The sequence below is a fragment of the Hemicordylus capensis genome, chromosome 13 (genome assembly GCF_027244095.1).
Source record: "Hemicordylus capensis ecotype Gifberg chromosome 13, rHemCap1.1.pri, whole genome shotgun sequence".
Taxonomy (NCBI): domain Eukaryota; kingdom Metazoa; phylum Chordata; class Lepidosauria; order Squamata; family Cordylidae; genus Hemicordylus; species Hemicordylus capensis.
The window spans coordinates 2,056,806-2,067,500 of NC_069669.1; the positions used below are offsets into that span (position 1 = coordinate 2,056,806).

At 45.6% G+C, this 10,695-nt stretch overlaps 1 protein-coding gene across 3 annotated transcripts in view; it reads left to right on the plus strand.

The window, feature by feature from the left end:
* Positions 1–7,892: 7,892 nt before the first annotated feature.
* Positions 7,893–10,695, plus strand: part of ZFAND2A (zinc finger AN1-type containing 2A) — a 47,679-nt gene continuing 44,876 nt past the window's right edge. For 2 of the 3 annotated variants that reach the window (XM_053277142.1, XM_053277144.1), the window contains exon 1: positions 7,893–7,940. The gene's annotated coding sequence lies outside the window, so the exon portion shown is untranslated. The remainder of the gene's footprint in view (positions 7,941–10,695) is intronic. The other variant, XR_008312107.1, reaches the window with a different exon arrangement.

Genomic DNA, 10,695 nt, shown 5'->3' on the forward strand with positions numbered 1-10,695 from the left:
AAATGAGAGAAACCGTTTTATTCTCTGTCCTCTCCCCCCACCCCATTCTTTTCTCTTCTTCTTCTTCTTTTTTTTTTTTATTTCTAACATCAAAATTTTTAATAATTGCTTCCTTGCCAACTGCAGTTGCTTTAAAGGCAACCCTCTCCAGTTGTGAGAGCGATTCCTCCATACTTGCAGAAGTACATTGAGAGAGGGGGAGGGAGGGAGGGAGGGAGGGAGAGAGAAAGAGAGAAGAGGAGGAAAAAATAGAAGAAAGAGAATGCAGCCCTTGACACACAGTCCTGGGAGACGTTGCATTTAAATCCCTTTTTCTACAGTCGAGTGACATTGTCAGATGCTAGCTTTAATTAACTTGATAATAAGACGTACAAGACTCGCATTCCGGACGCCAGCGCGCCTCGCCTTGTTTCCACCGCCCCCTTCCCCCCCCCCGTTTTCTTTATTATTTTATTATTATTATCACAATCTATGTGTTTTATCTTTTGCATAGAGTTCTTGCATTTCTCTCTCTCTCTCTTTGCTGCTGCTGCTTCTTGCAAAGAATCGAAAAAGCCCAAAATTAAACTTTTTTTAAAAAAAGCGATAATAAAGAGTTCTGCCTGGTTGCTCTGGAGAGGCAGAAGGTGCCCTGGGTTACCCTGGGGCTCCCAGTGAGGGTGCGTGGAGAGCTGGGCAGACAAAAGGGGACGAGCTGGAACTACGCAGGACCCTGGTGGTGGAGCTGAATTGGAGCCGAGATGGTTACCATGGGGAGTGAAAGGGAGGAGAAGGATGGAGGAGGAGGAGGAGGGAGGAGGAAGAAGAAGAGGAGGACCACCTCTGACCTCTCCTCTTTCCCCGACTGTGGTCTCTCTCTAGACCACAAGAACCCCAGTTAGAAGATCTGGGAGTTGTTGACCTGGAGAAGTTTCAAATCTCCCATTGTTGGTTATTTGTTTTAATTTTATTGATTGCTCTATAAGGACTCTTGAGGTGGATTTTCTGGGAGCCATCAGAAACAGCTCCACGGCAAAAGAAGCCCCCCACCCCGTTTGCGGCCTTCTGGTAGGCATCTGGTGGGCCACTGTGGGAAACACCCTGGTGCAGCACCAAATCCAGCAAAGAGTGTCTTCCGTTCTTAGGAAGAGCATCTTTCCCCTGTTTAAAAGGTGGTTTCCATTGGAGGACAGCCTCTCTCTTCTTCCAAATCCTACCCCTACCCCCCAACAAGACAGGTAGAAACCTTTGTTGGAGAAATTCTGTGGGAGTCTTGGAGAAGTTGTCTATTCAAGGCTTGGCTTAGTTTGAGAGGGGGACAGATGACTGCGAAAATGGACACATTTAAACTTATTTTCTTTGTTTTCTTTCATTGTACAGACTATCTTTGGATTCCCCGGATCCCAAGAACTTCCTAAATTCCAATGCCTTACAACAACTTTATCTCCCCCATAGAAAAGAATATGAAGGACCTACCACAATTTAAATTCTAATGGCAAATGCAAGGTGCCAATCCACAGCACGATTAGGAGGAATTAAGTAATGTATTCAATGGGTTTTCCTTACAGGTAAGTGCATATAGGGTAGCAAACTTACTCTCATGTAGTGTCACAGAGTTCTGGGACATTGGTCAGGATTGCGGCTAAAAAGAGAGGGTTCTTTGTATTACAGTTATAAACAAAAAAGTTTTTATTATTATTAATTGTTGTTATTATTATTATTATTATTTATTGCCAAGTCTACATTCAGCCATGAAGCTTACTAGGTGACTTTAGACAAGTCACGCTCTCTGAATCCAGCCTACATCACAGGGTTATTATTAAAGATAAAAGGACAGAGAGAATTATGGGCACTCCTTGGAGGACAGACATGATATAATGTTCATTATAATAACAACAAGAATAAGGTTGATAATGTTCAATACATGGCACTTAACAGACTATAACGGCCTTCCCCGAACAGGCAAGTCCCTGCCCCAAGGGTCTTACAATCTATATGTGGGTATAATGGGGGAAGCAACAGAGGGAGGAGATAGGAAAGTAGAAGGTAAACAGGGAGGAATGTTCAGGAGTTAGGTTCCACTCCAGTTGGGAAACTGAGTCACAGGCAGACTCCAAACTCTTCCATGGAAGGGAAGGTTACTGCAGGCAATTGTTTTATTGGCCTTCTAAGCATATAACCCTGGGAAATGCAAGCCGGAATCACCCACTGGCCCTAACCCAATAAGAAGGCAGCAATGAATTGCCCGCCTAGAAGATCTATATATCTCTGCTGTTTCCTTCTCAAACTCATTCCTTTGACTCCCCCATCTGCTTTAAAGATCAAGCCTGGGAACATCTCAGGATCCGAGGAATCAAAGGTCAAAGCCTACAGCTGAGAGAAAAGTTACCCCACACACAGCCTTGAGACACACACACACACACACACACACACACACACACACACACACTTACTTCAGCTAGGTTCATCAGCAAGGCATAGGGGTGTTGGGTTAAATGCAGCTTTTGAGTTTTCCCTTTTCCCTTTTGGAATCTAATGAACCTCAGAAGAGCCCAGTGAAGGCAACTCCCCAAATCTTGGGAGCGGAGAAAGCATTTCACAGCCAGTGAGCTACATGGAAAGAGAGGGACAGAAAGAGGGTGCCATTTGGGAATGCCCCCAGTGGGCAGGACCAGGAGGAGTTGCAGAGGAGGAGAAAAGGGCAAGCCATTTCACCTGAAGTGTGAACTGGCTCCACTGAGAGTCCTCGCATGTGCAGTGACAGGCAAGTTCTTTCCCTGACATTTGGTCCTTTGGTCCACTGTGGCCCACAGTGACACTTGGCCCTCCCATCAGTTGATTGTCCACCCATGAACCACCAGGTGTGAATCAGCCCTGCAGAATTAGATTTCTGGTCAGTTTCACTTCCTGGGCTGGATGGATCTCCTGGGTGGTGTGCACAGGACATCCAAAATACCAAATACCCACCATCAGTGCTGGCTTTGCAGGGGAAGTAAAGCGGGCCCAGTCCCTTTAGCGCTACTCGTTTTAGACCATTACTGGTCAAAAATCAGGTGTTTGCTGCTGGTTAAGGGCTTTCTACAGCACTGCTTCTATCACCCATTCCTCCTTAAAAGCATTTCCTTGGCTGATCCATCTCTCTTCACCTTGCTTCTCACTTTCTCCTGCTTGCTACCTTTGAGCCCCTCTTTCCCCCTCTCTCTGTCCCGTCTTCCCCACTGTTCCAACTTGGAATGCAAGTTCCTTGGGGCAGGCAACCTGCCCTCTTTTTTATTTTCAATTTAAGTTATCCTGTAAAGTACAATGCAGAATTGTATTTACTGATTTCCAAATAGGAACATGGGAAGCTGCCATATACCGAGCCAGACCATTGGTCCATCTAGCTCAGGATTGTCTACACAGACTGGCAGCGGCTTCTCCAAGTTTGCAAGCAGGGGTCTCTCTCAGCCCTGTTTGGAGATGCTGCCAGGGAGGGAACTTGGAACCCAGATGCTCTTCCCGGAGTGGCCCCATCCTCTGTGGATAATATCTTACAGTGCTCACATGTAGTCTCCCATTCAAATGCAACCAGGGCAGACCCTGTTTAGCAAAGGGGACAATTCATGCTTGCTACCACAAGGCCAACCACCTTAAGTGGTGCAACGGGGAAATGCTTGACTAACAAGCAAAAGGTTGCCAGTTCGAATCCTGCTGGTAGTATATCATATCGGGCAGCAGAGATATAGGAAGATACTGGAAGGCATCATCTCACACTGTGTGGGAGGAGGCAATGGTAAACCCTTCCTGGATTCTACCAAAGACAACCACAGGGCTCTGTGGGTGCCAGGAGTCAAAATCAATTTGACGGCACACTTTACCTTTATCACAAGGTCAACTCTCCTCCCATGTATATCCCACTTTTTTAAAAACCTCACTGAGGAACTTGTGACAGCAGTATAAAACAAATCAGAGATTAAAACTAAATCTAAACCCCTGGTGCAGAGATGGCAAGCAGCATTCATTAAAATGGCACATTATTATTATTATTTATTATTATTAACAACAATTAAAGTCACCTTTAAAAGGTGGGTTTTCATGATATTGATTTTCCTAGCTCTAATCAAGGCACCAGTGAAGATTCAAATTGCAGGCCAGTTAAATTTATTCCAACTTTCTTCTTCTTCTTCTGATTGCCTTCGCCAGCGATGGTAATCAGTCTGAGTTAAAAAATCATAATAATCCAAAATATGACTCCTGTTCTAGAACAGGAGTGCCCATCTTCAGTTCTCCAGCCATCATTAGACTACAACTCCCATCATCCCATTGTGGCTAGGGATGGTGGGATTTGTAGTCCAACGAAAGCAAGAGGGCTGAAGTTGGGCACCCCTGTTCTAGACTGGACTGGCATCATTGCAGTACGAGACATATCCTATAGTTAGTAGCCATGGGGTATGAACACAGCAAAACTATAAGGAAAACTTAAGATTTCCTTTGCTGGATCAGACCAAAGATTCATCTACCTTACTTCTCCATCAACAGCCAAATCTCTGGAAGCTTACCAGCAGGGCATGATAATGATAGCCATCCTCTATTCTTCATTTTTTTCATACTGCTTCTGAACATGGAAGCTCCATTTTTAGCTCTTGTGGCTGTTAGTCTGGTCTGCCATGGATAAGCTTTTTGAAAGCGATCTAAACCATTCATTACATCTTGTGACAGTGAGTTCCACAAGCTGACCCTGCATCATGTGAGCAGTACCTCTTTTTGTTTCTATCAATCAACTAAACTGAGGAAGGAAGGAAGGAAGGAAGGAAGGAAGGAAGGAAGGAAGGAAGAATTTATATGAGGATGTAGCTTTTCTTGACCTGCTTCCAGGCTACTGACAAAAATAAGAAAACCCCTTTAACATTAGACATAAAGATCCCTAAAACAACTCTCCCTCCCCAAGCACCCTGCTCACAGGAAAAGAAATTACTTTCAAAAGACTGTAGGAAGTAATTCCAAAAGACTTTCCTTCCTGGGATTCTTACATGTCACCACCATTTAGGCCCCAGAATCCTAACCTCTCAAAAAGAAGGTGCTCTAACTTCATACTGAGAGGCTCTCTTTCCTCAGACCAGTCAGAACGTATCCATCCGTTTGACCAAGCAAGGCATTTCATTTATTTGCTTATTTTAAAATAGGTCCATCCCACCTTTCTGCCTGCCAACAGACATCCAAGATGGCCGACAAGAGACACAATTCATACACCACTGACATAAAGTTCAAAACATACAGCAGAACAAAATGGGAAGGCACAGAGATGGGAAATGGTCCATTCCCCATATTTCAGCTGTTACTCTATGACAGGCTTGCTCAATTTCCCTGGCTATTGGCCACTGTGGCAAGGTGAGGTGGTAACCTCAGACAGCTGATTACTGGGACCAGTGTTCCCTCTAACAGGGATTCCCAGACGTTGTTGACTACAACTCCCAGAATCCCCAGCTGCAGTGGTTTGTGCTTGGGGATTGTGGGAGTTGTAGTCAACAACATCTGGGAATCCCTGTTAGAGGGAACACTGGTCCTGGTACTTTCCCCCTTCCAGGGTCTCAGCAGGGATGCCCTTTGCTTTCTAAATGGAAATATATGCTGCTCTTGCAAATAGAAATATAGAAGCATAGCAAGATGCCTTCTACCGAGTGGGACCATTGGTCCATCTAGATCAGCATTGTCTATATCAGGCCTGCTCAACTGCCCCCCCCCGCACCAGCTGTTTTTGGACTACAGCTCCCATAATCCCCAACCACAGTGGCCAATAGCCAGGGATTATGGGGGTTGTAGACCAACATCTGCAGGAAGGCTGAAGTTGGGCAGCCCTGGTCTACACAGACTGTGCGACCTCTCCAAGGTTGCAGGCAGGAGTCCCTCTCAGCCCTATCTTGGAAATGCCAGGGAGGGAACTTGGAACCTTCTGCATGTAGATGCTCTTCCCAGAATGGCCCCAAGGGGAATATCTTCCAGTGCTCACACATGTAGTTTCCCATTCAAAAGCAAACTGGGGGACTCTGCTTGCTGCCACAAAGCCAGCTCTCCTCCTTCCAACAGTTTGTTATATCTCTGAATATTATCAACTACAATTTATTTATTTTATTACCATTCTTCCTGCATTGTGTTACAAGGAGTCACCTCCACCCTTTGTGGTTGACCACCCAAACTGCTCTTCTGGGTGAATAACCACATGAGGTTCAGGATCTGTAGGATTAGGAAACCATCCTTGATTTCTTGTAACAGAACCTCCTCGCCTTGCCTCCCCAGCAAATTATTGCATCTAAGTAGGGTGCATGTCTATGGGGTGTGGCTGCTGGAGTGGGCATGGCCATGGAGGCTGTCATGGAGAGCGCCTCGACTTCTGAATTTGTGACAGTGTCACTGTGAGCATCGGAAACATTTTACCATAATGAGGTGGCCCATAGACATTATGAAGCAGTCAAGACAATTGTCCACACCAATTCTACGGATGCTAAGCAAGTCTTATTGGATGGGAGATGCAGCAGGTCTGGAGAAAGACTCCAGGGAGAAGCAGAACTGGTCTTGTGGTAGCAAGCATGACTTGTCCCCTTTGCTAAGCAGGGTCTGCCTTGGTTGCATATGAATGGGAGACTACATGTGTTAGCACTGTAAGATATCCCCCTTAGGGGATGGGGTTCATAGCTCAGTGGAAAAGCATTTGCCTGCTTGCATGCAGAAGGTCCCAGCTTCAAACCCTGGTGGGATCTCCAGGTAAGGCTGAGAGAGACTCCTGCCTGAAGCCTTGGAGAGAGGCTGCCAGTCTGGGTAGACAAGACTGAGCTAGATGGATCAATGGCCTGACTCAGTATATGGCAGCTTCCTATGTTCCTAAGACTCACAACTTTGAAGAAAGAAATAGGGGTCCCAATTCATGCTGCATTTGCTCAATCTTGACACAGCAGCCTGAAACCACCTCAAAGCAGACCGGTTAAGCATTAGTTCCTCACAAAATGCCTAATTAAATGAGGAAGATAACATTGCAATTAGAGCTCCCCCCCCAATTAAAGAAAGCTTAGTTGATTAATTGCATGAGTTTTAGCTGATCAATCAATTAATCACTTGATTAAATCTGCATATATTTGCATCGGGGGGGGGGGGAGCCAGCTCTTCCAAAGCCAAACATACACTTCTTTTGTCCTTAGATGAGCAGAATCATCTGAAGAGCAGCATTCCCACTTCCCTTCCACAAGAATGCCTCTTCTACTGCTTGCAGGTATTTAATAAGGACTTGCATTAATGGTCGTTAAAAGGATTAAACTCTGCTGACCAATTAAATGGGGAGCATGTTTAGTCATCGGAATGTTTTTAATCAATGGATCTAGCAGACAAATGGTCTTAAATGTTGCAGTCCTGGATGAATGGGTAACTCACTCTTGCAGGGTGGTGATCTGGTACCTTGATAGAGTCTGTGGAGGGAGTCTTTGGGGTGGGACTTAGAGATTTCTGCCAGGCCCACCATAGACAGAGTCCAGCAGTTCCTATATATAGTGCAAAGGCTGTGTACTGAGATCCACCATTTTAAAAAATGATAAAGTGTTGGTGTGGTGGGGGGGGGGTGTCAGTCAGGCGCGTAACAAGGATGGGGCAAGGGGAGACAGTTGTCTGGGGGCCCCACTGCCTGGAGGGGCCCCCCAGAGGCACCTCACGTGGCTCCCCATTGCCCCCTGCCCAGCCCCAAGGCCCCTCAGCCACTTACCCTTTTCTCCCTCTTTCCTGCTTGTCCTCCTGGCCGGCAATGGAAGCAGCAGCCCAGCTGCCAAGAGCTGCTTTTCTCCCGCCTCTCAGGTGATCGGCGGGTGGGCGGGGCTTCCACGGAGGCCTCGTGTAGGCCGCAGTGAAGCCTGAACTCGAGTAGGGCCCAAGCCAGCCAGGAAGGAGGAGGCAGCCAGAGTGGCCACCAGTGTTCTCTGCAGCAGAAGACCCCTTGCTGCCAGGTAGAGTGTGAACTCCTTTTTGTGGTTACCTTTCCCGCCCCCCGGATACATAGGGATCTGCTTGCCATAGGGCTTTGATATCGGGGGGTGGGACTGAGAAGTCTCTGAATATTTATTTTAAAACAGATTTTTTTTTTAAGCCAGTAAATTTTCCAAGCTATCTAAGTCCTATAAGTGGCTTGTTTCATGGCAGAAAATTACAAAAACTATTGGAACAAACAGTATTGTATTTATTTTATTCATTCATTCATTCATTTATAAATACACTTATGTTCAAGTTGTTTTGCAACCCAGAAGGTCTGAGTGAGAAGCATGTGTGGTGCTTTTATTTTATTTTATTTTTCTTGTGTGTGAACTGCTCCCCAATAACTCGCAGGGACTTCAGGGTAAATCTGGCCAACATGTGAATGCAGCACCTCCATTCCAGAGGAGAGGTGTCTTAAAGGGCGTTAAAAGCCTCCTGTGAAAAACCTCCTGGAATCGACTGAATTTGTTCAGAATTCTGAGAAAACAAACATAGGCTCACCCTGCATGGTTGAAAGTCTCCTTTGCTAATCTGCAGTGTGGGGCCCATTTTAATAATTCATCTTTCTAGTGTGTTCTAGGCATTAAAAGTAATACAAATGTATAGTACTCAATGTATATCACTATATATGTGACGTGTGCATGTGTGTATTCAGTGAAATGTACTTCCAGGCAGCATACTTATTTTGAAATATCAGACTTAAATCCTTGGGGGCCTGGGGTGTGCGGAGGCCCTGGACTTGGAGTGGTGGGGGCCCATTTTAAAATCTCGTCTCTGGGCCCACTCCAACCTTGCTACGCCCCTGGTGTCAGTTCCCCCGCCCCCGGTCAGCACTTGTGACTCCTGGCGCCCACGGAGCCCAGTGATTGTCTTCGATAGAATACTGGAAGGGTTTACCATTGCCCGTCCCCATGCCGTATGAGATGATGCCTTTCAGCACCTTCCTATATCGCTGCTGCCTGATATGTTTCCTATAGTTTGGGAAACATACCAACCGGGATTTGAACCAGCAACCTCTTGCTCCCTCAGCAAGTTACTTCCCCACTGCGCCATTAGGCATTCTATTTTAGCAGACACATAATAAAACAGGTAGGCCTTCATGTAAGAGGTCCTCCTCTTGTGATCTCAACACAGCAACAGCCACACAATTCTCTACACACATACATGTATAGACACGCGCACTTTTAAGAAATTGGATCAATTAATCCACGACAGCCCAACTCCTGGAATATAAGAATATAGGAAGCTGCCATATACTGAGACCAACCTTTGGTCCATCTAGCTCAGTATTGTCTGCCCAGACTGGCAGCAGCTTCTCCAAGGTTGCAGGCAGGAGTCTCTCTCAGCCCTATCTTGGAGATGCCAAGGAGGGAACTTGGAACCTTCTGTATGCAGATGCTTTTCCCTATGGGGAATATCTTACAGTGCTCACACATGTAGTTTCCCATTCAAATGCCAACCAGGGAGGACCCTGCTTAGCAAAGGGGACAATTCATGCACATTGCCACAAGGCCAGCTCTTCTGCCACTTGGAGGATCTGGCGTTCAGATTGTGAAACTGTAATGGTCATGTATCAGGGATTGGAAAGGCTGAGGAAATCCACACGCAGACCCCTTTCAGTACTGTTGGTGGTGTGTGTAAAAGAAATGTGTCCAGGAAACACACTTGAATCCTGCATGATCTATTTGGTTTTATTAGATTCTCCTCAGACCACCAATGTGTTTGTGTTGCAAAAGGCAAGAAAACGTACTTGGTCTTCTTGAGGAAATTTCTCCAATGTGACATTTGAAGGATGATTTCAGAGTTCTGAAACTGAAACTCAAAGAGGAACTTTGGGGTTTCTCCCCACAAGAAACTGAAATTCAAAGACAATGTGAGGATATGTGACCCCTGCACAGAGAAAGACTGAATAATTTTCTCAGGTGCTTCTCCACATCTCTGGGCATGACTGAACTCCGTTAATTGTTCATGAGTACCCACCCTTGCTTATGAACCTAAGATAGATCTTGTAGGACCAAAGGTCCAAGTCCAGAATTCTTGGCAAGAACCCAGCACCCCAGCACATGATAGGTAGACCACCAAAACTGGCCACTGGTAGACTACTGTCTTTGCCTCATCCTTGTGTTTATGGGCAATGTTATCAGGTCATCCTTCAGTAAGCAATGATGGTTATTATGAACATTGTCATTAAAAATATGCCACTCCACATGGACACAAATTCATTTCTTTTTCATAGTCAATACCTTAATTCAAGAGTTCTCAAAGTTGGGTCCCCAAATATTGTAGGACTACAACTCCCATCACCCCCAGCCACAATGGTCAAAGACTGTGGTAGCTGAGAGTGATGGGAGTTGTAGTCTAACATTGTCTGGAGGTCCAAGTTTGAGAATGCATTGAAAGTTGTTATTTCACTCGTATGTGAGGGTTATCACGAATGGTCTGGAGAAGGGGACATTTCTCCTCAACATGTCTTCATCCTACTAGAATTCAGGCCCGCTCAAGGAAGTGGAAAGGACAGTTCATATTTATGCAATGTCTATTTCATCTTTGGAACATACGGCCACAAGATGCTGTGATAATAATTAGCCATTTAGATTGGTTGGAGGGGAAGAGAGTGGAGACCAATACATATTTTATGATTATTAGCCGTGCTGGCCAAGTGAAAATCCCATGTGTATCTCTGAACAGCAGATGTTGAGGACATACAGTTGAAGAAAACCTTGCGCCCTG